General features: G+C 44.0%; 1 protein-coding gene across 1 annotated transcript in view; it reads left to right on the top strand.

Moving 5' to 3' along the window:
• Positions 1 to 23,082, top strand: part of PLCXD3 (phosphatidylinositol specific phospholipase C X domain containing 3) — a 133,574-nt gene that overhangs the window by 58,372 nt on the left and 52,120 nt on the right. The window lies entirely within an intron of this gene.

Raw genomic sequence — 23,082 nt, 5'->3', positions numbered from 1 at the left:
TTTCTGGGTTCAATTTGGCGCAGTGTTTACAAGTGACGGGACTCTAATCTGGAGAAATGGGTTTGATTCCCCATCCCCCCACTTGAAGCCAGCTGTGTGATTTTGGGTCAGTCACAGCTCTTCCAGAGCCCTCTCACCCCCACCCACCTCACAGGGTGATTGTTGTGGGGATAACATACTTTGTAAACTGCTCTGAGTGGGTGTTAAGTTGTCCTGATTGGCAGTATATATATTGAATGCTGTTGTTTGTTGTTGTTGTTGTTGTTGTTGTTGTTAATTTGAAAGACCTTCTAAAACTTCTGTTGGCTGTCAGCCCTTGGCTGGCAACCCTGTATGATACACCTGTTATGTTCCATATCTCTGCTGTTGGCTATAATATTTACTGCCAGGTCATCATGTCATTTTGGCACCTGGCATGAACAGCTCTCATGTCAGCATTATCACTTCCACAAAGCTGGAGTGTAAATTGGTTGCACCCAGTTGCCGGAATGATATGATGACTTGATGTGTATATTACAGCTGCCATGCAGAGAAGTCATCAAGTTGAGGCTACTTTCAGAAACCGTAATATAATGTTGGGCTCTATCCGCATCTCTTTGGATATTGTGCTGTTCTTGTCATTTGCAATTGGATTTTCCTGTGAGGACAAGACAAGCCCGATGGAAGTTATTGCTGTAATGTGCAATGAGTGTGAAATATCCAACAGTGTGAAGTTGCAGCACCGATTATGTGCAAGTGCAAATGTAAGAAGATGGGCTCTTAAAAACTTTCAAGTGATGAGTGAGGGAAAGTTTTCATGGTTCTCTTCTCATCACAGACCACCTTTATAGACTGCAGCTTGGCACTAGTCAGAAACCATAATTAAATGGGAGAGAATGCTGATGGATGCACACTGAAGATGAGGAAGTTAAGGGGGATGCTTAGACGGAGTCAATCCCAGGGGGTTGGTGAAGGGTAGGACAGATTCTTTAGGGATGATTCTACCTCCTCTTTATGGCTAGATTAGAGTCTACTTAAACACATATCTGCTAATGACAACATTTGTATGTCTTGTTCTCTTATCTCCCTCCATTGCATCTAGTAGAACTTATCTAGTGACATGACTTCAGAACATGTGGGTTTTTCTGTCCTTCAACTCCACTGTAATCAGACAGCAGTGTGGGTGGAGAAATGCCAACTGCCCAGAACACACAATTCAACTTAGGTTCATTCAAGGGGAATGAGAACTAGACAGAGGCCTGCTTTTTTACCCTGGCAGTGGAATCATTAGGGTTAGATCTAACTTGGTCCTTAATAGAGGGATCTACAGTACGGTTGCCAGGGCTTTCCCAGTGGGAGACTGGGATGCTAGCTCTTACCCTGTCGCTGCTCTTGATGTTTCGATCGTGATGGCACCGCGCTACCCGGGGAGGGGGCACCCCAGGGAGTGCACCCCCTTGCTGGCCAGGTAAGGGGGTCAGGGGGGAAAGGTGGGATTGGGGGATCCCCTGCCTGGGCGTGGGGATGGCAACCCTAATCTATAGACTATTTTCTGTTTTATGGCAGGGTTCAAAATTTGCTTCAAAGACAGAATTCACATGGGACAAAAAAATGTGAATTTGACGATAAGCTGTGAGGCTTTTGGAGACTATTTTGCAGATAAGATCCTGTCACTCTGCCCGGACCTGTCCACCACGATTGATGCAGTATGTGAACTGGAGGCCCCTTGGCCATCTCCAGGGTTGACATTAGGTCAGTTGTGGAGTTTGCGTTAATGGTAAAACTTACTGCATTAATTAGAGAAAGGACATTAGTTAAGTTCTTGTCTGAATGGAAACCGCTAATAGACTTTTTGCATGAAATGGCTAACAAGGATTTGATGACATCTGGATTTATGGATTAAGAAACAGGAACGATAGAAAAAGAGGGGTTGTGTGACTAACTTAGAATAAGTGGGATTCTAGAAATGATATATACTTGTGGCAGAGAAAATCGGAACTCAACTTGTAGTGTAATCTAGGTGTTTTTTCATTTTCTTTTTTCTTTTCCTCTTAATTTTATAGATATATGTATTGTTAGCGTGTTATGTTTAGAAATATGTGTTTTTTCTTGTTCTCTATGTTTGTTGTTTATTGTCTTGTGGTGTGTAGTTCACAGTTTAAATAAAGACAATTTCAGGAGACATTAGATCAGTTCAGACCACTCTCCCAGGAAGCGGTAGACAGGGTCCTGTGTACTGTGAAACCTACCACATGCCCACTGGACCTGTGCCCATCATGGCTGGTGAAAACTGGCGGTGCTGGGATTCGGGTCCCACTAGCTGACATCATTAATCTTTCCCTGGGGTTTTCCCAGACTCATTGAAGGAGGCAGTGGTGCAGCCCTTATTAAAGAAACCATCATTGGATCCTGTTGATCCAGCCAATTACCACCCAGTTTCAAATCTTCCATTCCTGGGTAAGGTAATTGAGAGGGGCGGTAGCGGAACATTTACAGGTATACTTGGATGATGCCTCTATCTTGGACCCATTCCAGTCCGGCTTCAGGCCTGGCCACGGTATGGAGACAGCTCTGGTCACCCTCACAGATGATCTGCAGTGGCCCCTGGATTGGGGCGGGTCGGCACTGCTTATACTTTTAGATCTTACAGCAGTGTTCGACACGGTCAATCATGATCTCTTGACCCACTGCCTTGCCAATGTGGGGATTTGTGGGACAGTCCTTCAATGGCTGAGCTCCTTCCTCCGCAGTTGGGGGCAGAGGGTGGCACTTGGGGAACAGATGTCCGCCCGCCATTCCTTGGTGTGTGGCATCCCTCAGGGGGCAATTCTTTCCCTGATGCTATTTAACATCTATATGTGCCCCCTTGCCTAGGTAGTCCACAATTTTGGGCTGGGATGTCACCAGTATGTGGATGACACCCAGCTCTATCTATTGATGGATGATCAGTGTGACTGTGCTCTGGATTCCTTGACCAAGGGTCTTGAGGCTATGACAGTATGATTACGTCAGAGTCACCTGAAATTGAATCCCCTGAAGACAGAGGTTATGTGTCTGGGTCATGGAGCAATGGGTTTGGGGACCTGGCTCCCAGCCCTCCGGGGGGTACAACTGAAGCCTTTGTTGATGGTGAGAAGCCTGGGTGTGACTTTGGACACCACACTTTCAATGGAGGCCCAGGTCACGACTAGGGGTGTGCAAGCCAAAAATTTTCGGCTATAGCCGAAAGTAGAAAGCCGAAAGAAGATTCTCTATCGTTAAAGCCGAAAGCCGAAACAAGAATCTCTTTCGGCTTTCGGCTTTCGGGATTCTTTCGGCATTATTTCGGCATTCTTTCGGCTTTTTTCTAAGGGAAAATGCCTCCGTCTTCCAGGACGCCTGGAGGAGGCATTTTCCCACCGAATAAGCCCAAAATTGGTGGGGACCTTCCTCTAACCCTTCTCTAACAACCACCCAAGTTTCAGACAGATTGAACTTTGGGGGGCCATGTTATGGCCCCCCAAAGCAGGTCCCCCCATCCTCCCATAAGAAAGCGAAGGAGCAGCATATTGTTAGCATGCTGCTGCTAATCTTTCTTCATTATTTCCTATGGGGAAAAAATGAAGAGGCAGGCTTCCTTTGCCAGGGGTGGCATTTTGCATGCAAAATGCCCCCTTACCCTCAGGGGCCCTTCTCCCACCCCTCCTCCCACCCCCCACCAAGGCTCAGCCTGCTCCCACTTGGGGGGGGCATTTCATGGCCTCCCCAAGTAGGTGCTCTGCTCTCATCTCTACCACTGACAGCTGGGAGAGGCTTGTGTTGCCAGGGGTGGCATTTTGCATGCAAAATGCCCCCCAACCCTCTGGGGCCCTTCTCCCACCCCTCCTCCCACCCCCCACCAAGGCTCAGACTGCTCCCACTTGGGGGGGGGCATTTCATGGCCTCCCCAAGTAGGTGCTCTGCTCTCATCTCTACCACTGACAGCTGGGAGAGGCTTGTCTTGCCAGGGGTGGCATTTTGCATGCAAAATGCCCCCCAGCCCTCTGGGGCCCTTTCCCCCCCTTCCTCCCACCCCCCACCAAGGCTCAGACTGCTCCCACTTGGGGGGGCCATTTCATGGCCTCCCCAAGTAGGTCCTCTCAGCCCCTAAAGTCCACCCCTTACAGCCCCACACAAACCCAATTCCCCCCAGCTGCCACACACAGACCCAAATCCCCACATTAGCCCCTCACAGACCCAAATCTACCCCCACTTGCCCCACACCCATAACCCCAGGAACAGGCTGGCAAAGGCCAGCCCTCTCCCTTTGTTCCCTATGCTGGGAACTTCTAAACTCTCTTTCCCTGGGCAATTCTGCACAGCCCAGGGGTGCCACAATGGTGGGCACACTTCTGAGTGCCAGCTGGTCCCTGTGAAAGAGCACCTGAACCACAGACACCCTCCCTCAAATTCCCCCACCACCTACAGAGATGGCTGGCCAGCCAGCCCCATTGTTCCCTATGATGGGAACCAACTGCACAACAAAGAATAAAACAAGAACAACACAAAATAAAGTTTTAAAAAAATTATTTTCTCCCTTCCAAAGTACAAGTAGGCAAAGCATTATGACACATTACACCAGCAGTCCCCCACACAGAAAAATTAAAACAAAACTCACTTAACATCAGAGAATCACAAAACACGATTCCTGTCAAAAACACTTTATTTCTTGAACAGCTTTAGGTTACACAGCAGGGGGGAACACCAAAGGGCATGGCAGCACTATCTTACACAAAAATAACACAACTCACTTAACATCAGAGAATCACAAAAGCACAATTCCTGTCAAAAACACTTTATTTCTTGAACAGCTTTAGGCTACACAGCAGGGGGGGACACCAAAGGGCATGGAAGCAGTATCTTACACAAAAATAACACAACTCACTTCACATTAAAGAATCACCCCAAAAAATTGCTGTCAAAAGCACTTTATTTCTGTAACTGCTTTAGGTTACACAGTAGGAAGGCACCACAGAGCAGGAAAGCAGTGTACTACACAAAAATAACACAACTCACTTCACATCAGAGAATCACACAAACACAATTGCTGTCAAAAACGGTGAAGTGGGTTGTATCATTTTTTGTAGTACATTGCTATCATGCCCTGTTGTGCCCTCCTACTGTGTAACCTAAAGCTGTTCAAGAAATAAAGTGTTTTTGCCAGGAATTGTGTTTTTGTGATTCTCTGATGTTAAGTGAGTTGTGTTATTTTTGTGTAAGATAGTGCTGCCATGCCCTTTGGTGATCCCCCCTGCTGTGTAACCTAAAGCTGTTCAAGAAATAAAGTGTTTTTGCCAGGAATTGTGTTTTTGTGATTCTCTGATGTTAAGTGAGTTGTGTTATTTTTGTGTAAGATAGTGCTGCCATGCCCTTTGGTGTTCCCCCCTGCTGTGTAACCTAAAGCTGTTCAAGAAATAAAGTGTTTTTGACAGGAATCATGCTTTGTGATTCTCTGATGTTAAGTGAGTTGTGTTATTTTTCTGTGTGGGGGACTGCTGGTGTAATGTGTCATAATGCTTTGCCTACTTGTACTTTGGAAGGGAGAAAAAAAAATTTTAAACTTTATTTTGTGTTGTTCTTGTTTTATTCTTTGTTGTGCAGTTGGTTCCCATCATAGGGAACAATGGGGCTGGCTGGCCAGCCATCTCTGTAGGTGGTGGGGGAATTTGAGGGAGGGTGTCTGTGGTTCAGGTGCTCTTTCACAGGGACCAGCTGGCACTCAGAAGTGTGCCCACCATTGTGGCACCCCTGGGCTGTGCAGAATTGCCCAGGGAAAGAGAGTTTAGAAGTTCCCAGCATAGGGAACAAAGGGAGAGGGCTGGCCTTTGCCAGCCTGTTCCTGGGGTTATGGGTGTGGGGCAGGTGGGGGTGGATTTGGGTCTGTGAGGGGCTAATGTGGGGATTTGGGTCTGTGTGTGGCAGCTGGGGGGGAATTGGGTTTGTGTGGGGCTGTAAGGGGTGGACTTTAGGGGCTGAGAGGACCTACTTGGGGAGGCCATGAAATGCCCCCCCCCAAGTAGGAGCAGTCTGAGCCTTGGTGGGGGGTGGGAGGAAGGGTGAGAGAAGGGCCCCAGAGGGCTGGGGGGCATTTTGCATGCAAAATGCCACCCCTGGCAAGACAAGCCTTCCCCAGCTGTCAGTGGTAGAGAAAAGAGCACCTACTTGGGGAGGCCATGAAATGCCCCCCCCAAGTGGGAGCAGTCTGAGCCTGGGTGGGGGGTGGGGGGAAGGGTGGGAGAAGGGCCCCTGAGGGCTTGGGGGCATTTTGCATGCAAAATGCCACCCCTGGCAACACAAGCCTCCCCCAGCTGTCAGTGGTAGAGATTAGAGCACCTACTTGGGGAGGCCATGAAATGGCCCCCCCCAAGTGGGAGCAGGCTGAGCCTTGGTGGGGGGTGGGAGGAGGGGTGGGAGAAGGGCCCCTGAGGGTGAGGGGGCATTTTGCATGCAAAATGCCACCCCTGGCAAAGGAAGCCTGCTTCTTCATTTTTTCCCCATAGGAAATAATGAAGAAGATTAGCAGCAGCATGCTAACAATATGCTGCTCCTTCGCTTTCTTACGGGAGGATGGGGGGACCTGCTTTGGGGGGCCATAACATGGCCCCCCAAAGTCCAATCTGTCTGAAACTTGGGTGGTTGTTAGAGAAGGGTTAGAGGAAGGTCCCCACCAATTTTGGGCTTATTCGGTGGGAAAATGCCTCCCCCAGACGTCCGGGAAGACGGAGGCATTTTCCCATTGAAAAGCCGAAAGAAAGCCGAAAGAATCCCGAAACGTTTCGGCTTTTTTCTTTCGGCTACCCGAAACGTTTCGGCATTCCCCGAAACGTTTCGGCATTCCCCGAAAGAAGCCGAAACACTTTTGTTTCGGCATTCTTTCGGCATTCTGAATGCCGAAACGCACATCCCTAGTCACGACCGTTGCTAGGTCTGCTTTTTTTCACCTTCGACAGGCCAGGCAACTGGCACCCTATCTCTCATCTCAGGATCTGGTCAAAATAATCCATGCAACAGTCACCTCCAGGCTAGATTAGTGCAACTCACTCTATGCTGGGCTGCCCTTGGGCTGACCCGGAAGCTGCAGCTGGTCCAGAATGTAGCACCATGCGTTCTTACAGGAACACCTATTCAAGAGCATATCCATCCTGTGCTGTGCCATCTGCACTGGCTTCCAGGGGAGTTCCAGATCCAGTTCAAAGTATTAACTTTGGTGTTTAAAGCCCTCTACGGACTGGGACCAGTATACCTTCGGGACCACCTGTCCCATTATGTCCCTTGCAGGGTGCTACACTCTGCAGATAAACAACTCCTGGTGGTCCCGAGGGACATTCAGCTGGCCTCCACCAGGGCCAGGGCTTTTTCTGCCCTGGCCCCAGCCTGGTGGCACACTCTCCCACTGGAGATCCGGGCCCTGCGGGACCTATTACAGTTCCGCAGGGTCTGTAAAACGGAGATGTTCCACCAGGCCTTATCCTATCTAAGATCTCTACCTCTTCTATGACTGCCCTCGGCTATGCGTTTTACCCACAGCTATGACTCATGCAGGTCTTTTATTAGTATCCAAAGTAGCCTATGTATAATGGCACTGGAGTATTTTAATATAAGTTTTTAAATCTGTCTTTAAAGTTGACTATTAATTTATTGTGTTTTAATGATGATGTGAGCCACCCTGAGCCCATTTTTGGGGAGGGCGGGATCTAAGCCAAATAAAATAAAATAAAAAATAAAATATACCTGTCCCCCTTCATTCCTGTGAGCTCACCTGTCCTTGGTTCACTCTCTCCTTGCTCAGATTTATTTTAAAAGATCCCAAATTTTGTAGAATGAAATACAGATCTTGAGTATCCTGAGTAAGCAATGATAAACCACAGTATGCAAGAATAGTTCCTTTATGGCTTCTTAATCTGGAATTCTAAAAAATCAGAATACCAGATTTTTGTGACCACAGTCACATTCTGGAATTATTTACAGCCTCAGCTGAACCTATTATTTGCCCAATGAAAGAAACACAAAAAGTCTTCAGGGAGTCTAAAAATATATATCCAAGCCAGCCTTGCATTGGGAAAGCACTGTACAGACTGTACTGCCGGAAAATTGCAATGGAAAAATAAGGCAGAGATCCTTCAGATGTCTTTCAGCAATGAGCTTCAGTAATTAGCACAAAGGGCAATTTTTGTGCAGTGATTTTGTAATCAGACAAACTGTACTTCAAAGAAAAAAAGCCTTCCCCGTACAAAGCTCTATCAAGTATTATTGCTTGAGATAACACAAATCAAATGCCTAGCAACCCAAAGATCAGAAGAATTTCTTGATTCCAGCTTTGCTTTTACTAGAAAATAGATTGACTCACCCAATGTGGTGATTTAGTAATAGATACTCAATAGATATGACCAAATGTGAAGATAATCAACAAGTGCACAGGGGAGGTGGATGGATCATGCTTGCTAGTTCAACTCCTCTCCTAGCCCCATATGTTGATTGGCGCTTCTGCCGATATCTGTGTCCATTGTACATGCTTAGGTTCTCTCTATGTAACCAGTAGAGATCTCATGGACCACTTGTACATGTGTAAAATAAAAGACCTGAAACAAAGGACCTTCAAAGGTAGAATCCAGCAAGCAATTTCATGCAAAATTAGAATTCATTAGCAAGTTCTATAACATTTGTTGGCAGAGTGTCTATGCAGCAGTCAGGGAACTGAACAGATTAAGAGAAACAAATGCTATATTAATAAAACTAACACAAACTGGATAGTTGCCAATCTCCGGGTGATCTCCCTGATTTACAACTGATCTCTGGGTGACAGAGATCAGTTCCCCTGGAAAAAGCAGCTACTTTGGAGAGTGGACTCTATGGCAATATTCCCTGTGGAAGTGACTGTCCTCCCCCAAACCTGCCCTCCCCTGCTTCCACCTCCAGTTCTACAGTGATTTCCCAACCTAGAGTTGGCAACCCTAATAGAAAATAAACTAGCTGCCTTGCTAGTCGAGAGAGTTCTAGAGAGTTCTAGGAGTAGCATTCTGCAGACCGACAAGGAGAAAAACCCTTATGAGAAAGAAGATACTCCCCCATAGTCCTAACTATAGCTTGCTGCCCTCCATAGGGTCTTTTCTTCTTTGTAAAGACATTGCTCTACTCCAAACTATTCACTCTCCAGGTCTGAACAGGGACTTGGGATTCCTCAGTTACTATAGGTATTAGTATCTTGCATATAAAACATCTTATGCATGTCAACTGCTTCAGAGATACCTCTATAATTTCCTGTTGTATTTGCTTATCTTGTTCTACATCCTCCTTTGCCTATTTTAAAACACTTAGGGATGGCCTTCCCCCATTCTTAGTGAACTGATTACTCTTTTCATTGAATTTCATTTTAAACAAGCTTCTCTTTGTAACATCCTATTGACCAAATGGACGCATGCCACCATGCCTCTAACGGAGTGAGCTCTGAGTTACAAAACTGTATGCGGGAATAAATGTTGTTGGTCTTTAAGGTGCCGCTAGGCTCGGGCTTTATTTTGCTGCTACAGATGAAATCGTTACCCATTTGGAAGTGTATATCTGTAATAGCGTTGCCAATTCTGGGTTGGGAAATTCCGAGAGATCTGGGGGTGGAGTTTTGGGAAGGAGCTCATCAGGGATGTGATGTCATAGGGCCCACCCTCTGAAGCTGCCACCAGTTCAAGGAGAACTGATCCCTGTAGTCAGGAGATCGGTTGTAATTCCAGGAGATCTCAAGGCCCCGCCTGGAGGTTGGCAACTGTGATTTCTGGGCAGTGCAGCAGAACCAATCGATAGTGCAATGCCCTTCCCCTGCAACGTCTTGATTTTCTCTCCATTGACTTGTCTGGACAGGGCTTAAGAACCTGGGAGCACTGAATAGCAGTTCCATCACGTTTTGTTTTCCAGAAGAGATTTTGTTTCCGATCTGTCTTGTCAATGGCAGCATCAGGATTATTAAAAACATGAATGCTACAGTTTAGAGGAGGTGATGACATCCCGTGGCTCAGCTGAGCAAATCTGCCTGGGGTCATTTCAGTTTTGCTCAGTTCCTGGAGGGAGCTTGGGGAAAAAAAATCAAGTACTGTTAGCTGCCCAGGGAGCTGCGCTGCTAGTAATGATACGTTCCACCTGGATAAACTAATGGGGCACTAAAGACCGCATGAAATGCTTCCTGTCACATGAACTCTTGTGGCTTATTTATTTGCAGTGTTTATGCCCTTCCCAAGTGGCTTCCATCTGTTATTAGAATAATACAATACTATATCACAACCAAACCTAATAATCAGTAGGATTATTGATTATCATGCAGTCCAGGGTGCACGCACGCACTGCGTTCACACGCACGTGGAACTGGCCGCAGGCACCAGAAACCCTGGTGCCAGCGGTGCTTGTTCCACTGTAGCTTGGGATGGAGTGGGGGAGTAGCTGTTTTGGCATTTGAAAAGGTGGCAAAGGAACAAGACTGCTACCTGCTCCCATCGTGCTGCCTTGCACATTTTTAAATGGCCCGTATATGGATTTAAAATGGTGGTGATATCCCCAGGTTGGACCTGTGGATCTTGTTATGCCCCGAGAAAAGTGTTCTCCAAACATGGATTTGATGTGTTGTAGTGGTTAGAGTGCCAGATTTGGATCTGAGAGATCCAGATTTGAATCCTTCCTCTGCCATGGAAGCTCACTGGGTCAGTCAGTCACTCTCTCTCTCAGCCCAACTTACCTCACAAGGTTGTCATGAGGATGAAGTAGAGGAAAGGAGAACTATGTTGCGAGCCAGTGGGGATCCCCATTGTATAGAAAAGTTGGAGCAGAAATATCTAAAATAAAATCAAAAATAAAGAAGATGCCATAACAGAAAAGGCCCTGTCTTCAGTCACCATCTGCCTAATTTTGGAAGCAGATCTTCAAGAATGGGCACGTTCATCTGGAAAAGATGGTCAATGTGATAATTTGGACCCTAACAAGAGTTAATATTGAGAGCTGCAGGCTTTTATCCATGTAAATGGTAGTTTCATCAACCAACCTTTTTAGCTGATCAATCAGCAAGGGTCAATTTTAATTGGCACAGGCAATTTTAATCAGTGAAGCAATGAGTTATTGGCACATATTTATTTTTCAGGTTGTTTTGGCTCTTGGGATGATGGTTGATTGGGATGATGGTTGAAATGTCACTGGAAATGAGAATAAGATGCACTTTTATGAGAGTTCTGCAGAAGGAGCAGAAAAATGTCTGAACGACGTGGACAGTCCACTAGAGAGGAACAGTTTATCCTGTGGTGCAAATATATACAGAATTGTACACATGGTGTTGCTTTAACCACAGGTTAGTATTGTCTGCTCTGACTGGCAGCTGCTTTCCAGTGTCTCAGAGGGAGGTCCTTCCCATCACCAACTGGAGATACCAGGACTGAATCCCGGACCAGGACCTTCTACATGTCAAACAGATGCTGTGCCAACAGTTGCAGCTCCACTATAACCATTACATGAAGGAAGCTACTTGCTTGATTGGAGAGATGGTTGAAACGTCTCCAGTGGGGGTGCATCAGTGAGAAAATGTTGTTTTAGTTCTGTATTGGAAAATCAGGAATGGCTTGAGTCTCAATAACATTTCAGGAGTATCAGTTGTTATTATTCTGGAATGTCGTTTTGGAAATATTGGAACAATACTCACATATTTTACTAATCAATGCCCTTTCCAACCATCTCATAGAGAATTAAAACAGAGGAAAGAGAAAAAGGAAGCCCCTCCAGCTGATCAGTGGCAGGTTGTCTCTTTAAAGTTTAAAGCACCATAGTAGACCTTTCCTCCGAACTGCAGAGGACAGATCTATGGCTCTTTGCATTTTAAATTTTCCTCTGAATTGAAATTTTTCTCTGAATTGCAGAGACCAGATCTAGGGCACTTTAAATTTTAAAAGGCTCACATTCCACCAATCAGCTGACAAAATGGGTGGTAGATCTGGCCTCTGGACTGTGAAGGCCAGGCCTACTGCCTATTATTTCCTTTTTCCTTTGGATGTCCAGAACCAGCCCTGGATTTATCTGTTGGTTGAGTACCCCACCACCACTGATCTTCAGGCTGTTAAGGCCCTGTCAACAGCCCAGGGCCACACTCCTTTCCACTTTAACAGCCCACCTGCAAAATGGTGAGAGAATGGGGCAGGGCTACAGCTGAGCCTGGCAGGCTGCCTCGACTCCAGCAAGGCTTCGCTGCCCATGGATTCCTACCAGACAGCCAAGTTTCAAGGAACTCTGAGGAGTCTGCCCGGTATAGCTGCAGCCCACCTTCTATCCTTCCATTGTTTTGCATGCAGGCTCATAAAAGGGAAAAAAGGAACATCGTCTGGGCTCATCAGCAGAGCTATTAATAGCTTGAAGATTCAATCTTTCAAGGGCTCTTGCCCAACAGGTAAGTCTGGGGCCAATTTTGAACATTTTCATATGGGCAGTAAACCTGGGCTCCAGACTCCTGGTCGACTACACATTATTTAGCAAGCCCTCCAGCTAGGTTGGTGGTGTGCCTGCCATTTAAAACTTCAAAGGACCATTATTTTCAATAGGTGGCGTGGGGGGTAGACCTGGCCGCCCCATTGAAAAGAATGGCCCTTTGAAGTTTAAAGGGCAGATGCACCACTGACCATCTAAGGAACACTCCATCCTTGCTAGTCTTTCCTGCCTCCCAAACAAGATGCATGATTCTGATATTGGCAAGAGTAGTGTGTGTATCATAATCAGGAATCATGTCCAGGAGGCAGGAGTGGTATTAGATATTGCCAATCTGATACCCGAAATAGAGTCATTACTGACCCATGGGGGGATGTCGCACCATGATGTTTTCTTGGCAGACTTTTTACGGGGTGGTTTGCCATTGCCTTCCCCAGTCATCTACACTTTACCCCCAGGAAACTGGGTACTCATTTTACCGACCTCGGAAGGATGGAAGGCTGAGTCAACCTTGAGCTGGCTACCTGAACCCAGCTTCCGCTGGGATTGAACTCAGGTTGTAACTGAGCAGAGCTTGGGCTGCAGTACTGCAGCTTACTACTCTGCGCCATGGGGCTCTGTCTACCCGAAATATTGGACATATTATTGGGTTGGTGATATCAGACAGCACACGTGTAGATTATCTGCTTTCATGGGATAGAAGAAATCCAGGCAAGCTCTGTTTAGAATGGTTGTTTGATTGTCACTTTATGAAATTGCAAGGTAAGGGCACAGTTCATCTGAGAACATCCTTGGGTGGGTGCTGTCCAGGATGGCCCTACTCTTCCCATTCATTTTGGGGGAGAGGTGTATTGAAAGGAGGGACTCTGGGTGGATTGGATTACATCCAAGTCTAACTTTGTTCTTCTGTCCTTATCTCAAATACACACGATCATAGTGACACAAACCTTTTGAAGTCAGCTTTTGTGCTAAAGATGGAGTAGCAAACTATAAGTGTTCCCCCCCCCCTTTGTAATCTTGACATAGAAATCTCAGATTAATTTATCTTGGAAGATTATCTGCTTTGAAAGATTATAAAGGCTTCCTTTTTTTACTTGAAGAATGAGTTTTAAAACCCACTCAGGTGAATGATGGCTATTTTGAGCAGATTAACTACCTGGCTATAGATCTTTCTGTTTTCTCCTAGGTCATGGGGAGAAAGAATTGGCTTTTAACCATTGATTTATTTTTGTTATGGAGATTCCCTGCAAACATTTTATGATAGGTAAACAGATTTATTTAAACAAATGCTTTCATTTGACTAATGTGTTGTTCCATAAAAATACAATTTGCAGCCACAAAGGTCTCAACTGGAATATATATTTTACTAATCATTCAGATGATCTGATAGGTTAAAGAAGACGGGAAATAAGATGTGAGTAAAGGGCCCACCACCTAAAATCGTAGCATTGGGAGTTTTCTTAAAATTAAGTTTCTATAATATAGACTACATAACTTTTGTCTCACTTATCAGGAACTTCAGAACCTGAACCAAGAGCATGATAGCTTAGGCAGATTCCCTAGTCCCTGTGCCAGCAGAGCTGCTAGTAGAAAGCAGAGTTCATAGTAGGATGTGGCAAGTGGAGGTAGTTTGGGGGGCATGTTCATGCTGGGTGCCTGCATCGCATATGCCATGATTTCTGGGGGAAACTGGAAGTGACGTCACATTGCTCTAGAAGCATCAGAAACTAGTGACATGAAGAAGTGTATCGAACTGGGAGCTTCCTGTATGCTGGCAAATCCCATAGGCGCTTTAAAAATTCAAGGCTTTTGTGAAGTTGGCAAAGCCAATGTGATTCCATCTCTGGAAAAAGGAAAAAGAAAACAAGATATTACATCATCATATGGAAGAGTGTTTACTTCATTGCATTTTGGACTTTACAGTTATATTTATGTTGGACTTATCCTTGTTGTATATCAACATGAATTGGATGTTGCTCTAATTTTATAACTGTACTAGCTTGATACCCATGCTTTGCCACAGTATTTAACTACTTTAAATCCAATTATAATACTTATGGGTATGTAGCATTTTTTGGTTTGTGGTGGGTTTTTTTTTTTGAGTTGGAAACCTTAGTGAACTTTTAGGGGAAGACTGGGAGGTGCATTTTACCTCAGGACACATTCAAGGACTCCCAATAGCAATTGCATACTGTTTAGAATGTGAGGGGTAACCAATCAGGCTGCATACGCAAATGACCTCTGTGTTCCAACTGGCTCGGGGGGGAGGGGAGGTATGGAATATTGTGACCCACAATCAGCCTGCATATGCAAATGATCTTGAAAGGCTGGCCCAATCAGTGAAGAGTGGCCAAGCTGGCAGTGGGTGGGGGCGCAAGCAAGCAACAGCCTGCCAGCCACACAGGGAAGCTGTATCCCTTTGGGAAAACACATTTTACCCCTTTTTACCCCCTTAGGGGGCAAATTTCTTAAAATCCCTTCTTAGTGGGTGTTTACATCATGAAAGGAATGTTCTCTCCAAATTTCATGTTTCTAGGTCCAGGGGTTTGAGCTGGGCATTGAGTCAGTCAGGGCGCTTGTCTTTATATATATATAGATTTATTGTGGCTAGATATATATTCATGTACTTTATTCATATGAGGTATTGGTTTGACTTTGGTATAGTGTAGGCTCTTGCACTTTAAGGTTATAGGGTGATATATATTTCTAAATTCAGAAATTGTATTCCTCTTGGTGGAGTTGTCTCGTTTAGTTGGTTTTATTTGTTTATAACCGGGAGTACCTCTGTGAGGAAAGCCCAACAGTGAGCATTTGGGTGGATGTCCTGGAGGGAGCAGCTGGGAAGGCATGGCTGCTGCTCTGCTACACTCTGACAAAGGCAATTTATTCCATTCAAGGAGAGGCTTCCATATTTCATCTGTTTATGGTCTGTTGTGTCTTAGTTGGAAGGAGGACCAGATCCTCAAAAGACAAAGCGATATAGAGAGGTTCTTGGAGACTTGTGGTTGGTGCCTGGGGAGGGGAGAGTTTGAGGAGGGAGCTCAGCACGGATATGACACCATAGAATCTGCACTCCAATGCTGCCATTTCCTCCAGAGAATCACTCTCTGTTGTCTGGAGATCTTGCACATAAATATTTCTGTCTCTGGGCTCCTGTGGATTGTGTTTCCATAAAACGCCTGAAGGAAAGAAGGGAGGGAGGGAGGGGACCTCAACATTCCCTAAACCTAAAACCATACAAAAAAATTATACTTCTGGGCTTGCATAGCCTGATAGTCCAGTGAGATATGTGTGTCTTGAAGAGGTTAGCAGGATGTAATGATAATAAACAAAGCCATTCTTCAGAAATACAAGTGTCAAAGTACTTTTGAAGTAGTATGTTGTTATCCAGTGTCTGTCCTAAGATGGCAGCTACCAGGCCCTCATTAAAGACAAAAGGCAGCTCTGTCAGTGGAGGAGAGGAAAAGCTGACAGAGGCCTGGCTGTATTTTTTCATGTTATGAAGGATACAGTTGTAATGATTTATCAATATCTCTATTCTGTAAAAATAAAAAAATCATTTCTGAAGGGAAATATAGTACATATTCTAGAACCTTCCCACATCGTTCCAACTGATTCCATAGAGTTAGAAGGGACCCCAAGGGTCATCTACTCCAACACTCTGCACAATGCACGAAACTCACAGCTACCCCCCTCTCTCATGAATCCTGCTTAATGCCCAGATCCCTGGCCAATCTGGCCTGGAGAAAAATCCCTTTTTGACCCCAAAATGGCAATTGGCATTATCCTGGGCTCATGAGAAAAAGTTGCAAGAGTTGACAGATTATAGTCAAGAGGGTAACATTTTGTGCAATAACAAAATGGTGACATTTTCTGCAATAACCCATCCTCCACTGACTTAAAAACCAATCCCCCTTTCTTAGTAAAAAATAAAAAATAAAAACCCATTATAAAAAACAACAACAATCCATTCTGTGGCCATCACCACTCGCCATCCACAAAATTCCAAAAGTGCCCACAGGCTCAACAAAACAAGTGACCCCTGTAACCACTACACCAGATTGGCTTTATGTTTTCCTTGCGTTTTAGTGGTGAACCCAATAATTAGTGACAAGAGAGCTTTCCCTGTATCATATCGTACCCTTGGCTGTGGGGCAATTTAGTGCATACGCTGAGCATACATGCCACCAAAAAAAGTGTCACGTTTTCACTCATGATGGACTTGTTACTTCTGTAATGTACCAAAGTTTGCTGCAGGTAAAGACAATTTTCTTAGTAAAGGGCCAGCAACAAATGTTTCTTTCACCAGTAAGACAGGTATTAACTGTGTATTTTCATTTCCTGGTTATGTGATTTGCATACTATTGTGAGTATTGTTGGAAGGAAGAACGTAATGTAGTTCAGATGTAGTTTGGATGTGTTTAATAGAGATGGGCACGAACTGAAATACAACCCAAAATTCGGCACGAACCAGGCCGGTACGTGGTTTGCGAACTGGTGGTTCGTCAGAGCCCATTTCTGACGAAGTGCCACGAACTTTAGGCTGGTTTGTTTGGTTCATTTTTTGGTTCGTCACTGCAGACAGCCTTGCGCTAATCAATCAGTTTCCTAGGTAACAGGGGATGGACTTTCTGCAGACCTTCTGCTGACCTGGAAGTGGCCTTCTGCTGGCCCAGAAGTGACCTTCTGCTGACCTGGAAGTGACAGTTTGCTGACCCGGATGTGATGTTTTCATGAACCAAATGAACCGGTTCACAAACCGAGGCAGGTTTGTGAAAGTTCAGGGTTCGTGGTTTGTGAAATGTGATGAACCACGAACCACACAGTTCATTTTTTTCTGGTTCATGCCCATTTTTAGTGTTTAATCCAATCCAGGCCTATCTTGTCGTTACCCATGGGCAAGATTGTTACAACCCATTTAGAAATTATACAGCACTACATTTACAAGATAATTTGAACTGTGGCTTTTCAGCAGTAAACCTATATATTGTGAATGGGAGATGCACATTTCCAAATATATCTATAATACATATGAAGCTACGTAATTAGGGCTTACCAGCATGAATCTGTCTCATTTCCATGAATGTTTGGGGTTTTCACAATTTGGGTAAAGGCAGATGTAATATGAAAACAGTGGATTCTCAAGCTTAGTTGAAAACCTGGCTTCCTCCCAGCTTTGCACTGAAATGACAGATGTGCATGAAATTAAACTGAACACTTGGATCTGTTTACAGAGTTGCCTCTTCTCCCTGTGCTTTGGATGGGCTCTCTGCCTCTTTTATTTGTTGAACCTGTGTGTGTGTGTGTGAGAGAGAGAGAGACAGAGAGAGAGACAGAGAGAGAGACAGAGACAGAGAGAGTTGTGTGTGTGTCCCAGGGTTAACCTGTGAAGGATGGAAATTTGGAATTATATGTAAATAAATAAGATAGCGTGATGTGGAGTTTATTTGCAATTTTTGTGTGTATGTTATGTGTTGTTAGATTGCTTCCAACTTATGGTATCCTTATAAATGAAAGACTTTCAAAATGTACTATCATTAACAGATTTGCTAAGATCTTGCAGGGATGGGGCTTCCTTTATTGAGTCAAGCCATCTCATTTTGAGTCTTCCTCTTTTTATTGCCTTCTATGTTTCCTAGCATTATTTCTTTTCCAGTGAGTCTCTTTTTTTATGATATAACCAAATTATGATAGTCTCCGTTTCAACATTTTTGCTTCAAGGGAGAAATCAGGCTTGATTTGATCTAGGACCCACTTATTTGTCTTTTTGGCTGTCCATGGTATCCAGAAAACTCTTCTCCAGCACCACATTTCATATGAATCAATTTTCTTTTTGTCAGCTATCTTTACTGTCCAACTTTCACATCCATACATAGTAACAGGGAATTCTCTAGTCTAGATTATCTTTATTTTGGTCTCCAGTGACACATCCTTGTCCTTAAGGATCTTTTCAAGTTTCTTCATGGCTGCCCTTCCAAGTCACAATCTTCTTATGATTTCTTGGTTGCACTGTCCCTCCTTCTTGTTGTTCAGCTGTAATCCTGCTTTGACACTTTCTCCTTTTACCTTCATCAGTAATCGGTTCAAGTCTTCACTATTTTCTGGCAGTAATGTAATGTATTTGCATATCTGAAATTGTTAATACTCCTTCTACCAATTTGCACTCCAGCATCCTCTATATCTAATCAAGCTTTCTTTGTGATATGTTCTGCATATAGGTTGAAAAGATAGGGAGATAGTATATGTCCTTGTCTGACACCTTTGCCATATTCTGTTCCCCCATATTCTGTCCTAACAGTACCCTCTTGTCCAGACTACATGTTGCACATCAAAACAATTAGATGTTGTGGCACCCTCATTTCTTTTAAGACTCTCCATAGTTTTTTATGTTTCACACAATCAAAACTTTGTGTCAGACAGGCAAGCCAGCCTGCCTGCCATACCTGTGAATGTCTATCTACTGGAGGAGGATGGGTAGTAGTGTAGTTTTCTTGCTTCACTGTGTCTTTGCTGCGCTTTGTTTGGGTCGAGCGGTGTTATCAGTGCAGCTGGGACTGGGAACCGACTGACCTTGAGAAACTCCACTCTGCATTTCTTCTAGGACTTTAGTGCTCTGCAGCTCCACGCCAACTGCAACTGACTGTTTGAACTGGGAGGAGGAGACTGGGGGCATAACCTTTCTGGGAAGACTTTGCTTTGTCATTCCAGGCAATTACTCTGTACAGTGTACTTCTAGGGAGCAATCTCTAATAAAGACCTTTAACTCATACAACTGGGTTTGAAGAAGTGGAGAGTCTGAGAGAATCCCCTAGCTAGGCCTGACACTTTGCTGTAATCTATAAAACACATTTTCTTCTGAAATTCAATGGTAAAATCCATTAACCACTGTAAATTTGCAATATAATCTCTGGTGCTTCTTTTCTAAACACAGCTTGAACACCTGGCATTTCTCATTCTACATATGGTAAGAGTCTTTGTTATAGAATTTTGAGAATCACTTTGCTTGTATGGGAAATTAATGACATGGTCCAATAGTTGCTGCAATCTTTGGCATCTCCTTTTTTGGAATTAGAATGTAGATTAGGCATTCTGTGGGCCATTGTTTTGTTTTCCATATTTGTTGAGATATTCTTGTTAAGATTTTGACAGACACATTTTCTGTAGCTTGAAATAACTATTGGTATACTATCTACTCCAGGTGATTTGTTTCTCCCTACTTCTTTGAGTGTAGCTTTCATTTCACTTTCAAAGACTACAGGTTTTCCGTCAAAAGATTCTTCTTTGAAGGAGTCTGTCATTCCATCTTTTCTTTTTTGTCCTGATCAGATACTATATTTCCATATCAATCTTTCAGTATCCCTACCCATTATTTCTCTTTAATTTCCAGGATTCTGTGTAACAGATCTCCTTTTCTTCCTTTTTTGTTGTTCACATTTTTGCTATTGTTATCATTCCCTTTTCTGATTAACAGTTAAATCCTAAGCAGAGTTACTTCATGGGCTTAGACTGGAGTAACTCTGCTTAGGATTTCACTGTTAATCAAGTGGCTTCTAAAGGTCAGTATAATACACAAGAGGAAGCTTTCAAAAGTTTATTTAATGATTTTACAGGCTATAACCCAACCTTTTCAGAAGCTAAGCAGGGATGGTTCTTGGATGGGAGACCACCAGGGAAGACTGGGGCTGCTATGCAGAGGAAGGCAATGGCAAAGATTCCTCTGCTCTTGTCTTAAAATGCCATATGGTGGAACTTCATGAGGTTGCCATGAGTCAAAAGCAGCACACTTTCGTTTATAATGTCTTGATTGTGTTTTTTTTGAAAATAATTTATCTGCCCTATGTTATCACAATTTATGAATACAGTTTTTCCTCCCTTGGAAGAAGTTAAAATATTGCTTTACACTGAGGCTTGAAACTGTTTACACCTGTAGCACATAGCTTATCCTAAGCAAAGTCAGTAGGAAAATGATACAATTAAAATCCATTAAGTTTAGAGACAGAGCACAGCTATCAACCAAGTTTCACGGACCTTTACTGTGACCCAGGTTAGTTTTTGCGGTTCTCTCTTCAGGAGATACACATCCCACAGGACCCTGGTTAGGACTCCTAGCAACCTGATGGATATAGGGAAGAGGCTCATCCCCCGGGTTAATAAAGAACCATCTGTTTTGCTTCAATTCAAGAAGGACTCCTGGATTTTATTTTAATTTTTATTGTGGTTGGTTGGGAAAAAGAGAACGAACCACAGAGGCACAAGTCTGTGCACAACAACCTCTTAACAGACCCCTAGTCTGACCTTTCAGTTTATTTCCACAAAGAGAGAGTAAATTTGTGAGCCTCTCCTATCAACCGTCATGACCCTGCCTCCTCAGAAGCCAGACTCTGAAACCCCTGATTTCCTAAACCGGCATCTCTGGCAGTTAATTTTGGTCTGACTGAAAACAGCTATTTCATGGATTTTTACTCTCAACACCCCCTCCCATTTAGGTCCTCCAAAGTTCTGTGGACCCTGATTGGCTGTTACCTGCTCTTCAGACACTCCAATCAGGCATAAAGGGAACTGATTACCTTTGCTCATCTGTTGCAACCATGTCTAGACTTATGCCAGTGCACTAAAACATTCCCACAGAGTAGGGTTGCAAACTGTGGCATAGGAAATTCCTGGAGATATAGGACCAGGACTGGGGAGGGAGCTCAGCAGGGATGTGATATTACTGTAGGATTTCCATTTCTCCTATACTTCATGGTATACCAGAGTCTACCCTCCAAAGATGCCATTTCCTCCTGGGGGAATTGATCGGTGTTGTCTAGAGATCATTTGTATTTCTGGGAGAGCTCCAGATGCAGCTTGGTAATACTGGCCCTTTTGTATATGTATGTAGGGTGCTCTTGAATATATTTATTACTTATCGCAAGACCTTCTGTATACCAATTCCAAACAAAGGATTCTCAACAACCAGTGTTTGGGCTGCAGAAATTTTATGGATTATTAATCAATGTGTCAATTGTCAGCAATGCTGAACTATATATTTTCAGTCATGCAAATAGGTTTTCTTGTACAGGTTCTTGGTTGATCTCTTGGTCTGAATTTTGATATTATTTGGCAATAATTGAAGTTGCTGACTTCTGGCATAGAAGTGAAGGTGTCCCATCTCCTAATGTTGCTTCCTAGCAACAACATTCAAAGGTCTACTGCCTCTGAACATGGAGGTTCCCATTAACCATTAATGGTAGTAGCCACTGATTGACCTATTTGTCATCACTCTGCCTAATCTCACTTTAAACCCATTTGAGGAAGCAAATATTGGAATCGTAGTAGATCATAAAGAAATGCGTATAGAAACTTCCTCCAAAAGGGGACTGCATTTCATTGAAGACGGAAGAAAAAGAAGATTGATAGCAGCCATTATTTTCATGTGAATGAACAGACCTGAGCTTGCTAAATATAATCGCTGTGAAAGTTACAAAACAGAAACAAAAAACTAATATCACCAGACAATTAAATGTGAGAATAGTAAGCATAAACATGTTTAACTTGACAGATGTAAAAGGTTACTAATGTAGCAAGATCAGAGATGTTTACTGGGAAAGCATAATATAGACAGGCATAGGGTTTTTAAAGAAACAAACAGCAGAAATTATTTTACTACTGGCTTAACTGCGGGTGATACTTGTCAGAAAGACTGAGGGCTAGTTTGCACATGCATGAGCTTGGTTATTCCTTTGATAACGCAAAACAACATGTATGAACTACTCAGATAAAAAGACTATATTTAAAATGAGGGGTGGTGGCTCAGTGATACAGCATCTGCTTTGCATGCTCAAGGTATGGCCTGGCAACCAGTGTGAGACTAGGAGGGCACATGTGGGGCACTGTCAGCAATAGTTTGATGTCACTTCCAGGAAAAACAAAACTTGAAAGTAATACCATGCCTCTCTTGGAATTGCTGGGAACTCTGTGGCAAAACTGTAGAATTTTCTGCAATTCTTGGAGAAGACTGATGTCATTTCCTGGGTTTCCCCCCAAAACGATGTCACACCATTACCAAAGGTATTTTTAAAGATTATTTTTCTCCTGCTAGCTGGCAGTGGGTAGGGGGAGTACCAGGAATGGGGAAGTAGCCTTGAGGCATGTGCACTAATCATGCACATGCCCACCCATATTGCTGGAAAATGATGTCATTTCCTGGTGATGGTGGAGTGTTGGGGTACTCCACGAGTACCCATTGCCCCCCCCCCATGCCCTCCATTTTTCAGTTTCCCCTATGGGGGAACCTGGCAAATCAGATCTCTTTGTATCATCAATTTATGCAAACATAAACTACTGTCAATAGTCCATTTATTTCTCATCTAAAAAGGCGATAGGCTAGCATGACACAGCCAAGGGTGATTTTATGGTTCTCATCTGGAAAAAACAACCTGGCAGCCGTTACTGAATCATCTCATGGTCTACCTGGAATGCTGCCATTGCTATTGCCATTAGTCTTGCAAGACTCTTTCTTGCGAGACTAATGGCAGCAGGAATATTTACTCGGTAGCATCAAGAGCTTACAGAAGGGGAACTGAATAGTTCTCAGCACTGAGCCATATGTAAAGGGCAAGGTCCAACACAGCTACCCACTTGAAGCACAGATAATGTCTGAGA

The sequence above is a fragment of the Eublepharis macularius genome, chromosome 8 (genome assembly GCF_028583425.1).
Source record: "Eublepharis macularius isolate TG4126 chromosome 8, MPM_Emac_v1.0, whole genome shotgun sequence".
NCBI classification, from domain to species: domain Eukaryota; kingdom Metazoa; phylum Chordata; class Lepidosauria; order Squamata; family Eublepharidae; genus Eublepharis; species Eublepharis macularius.
Note: the sequence above shows the minus strand (reverse complement) of the source record. Positions and strands in the feature narration are given on the sequence as shown.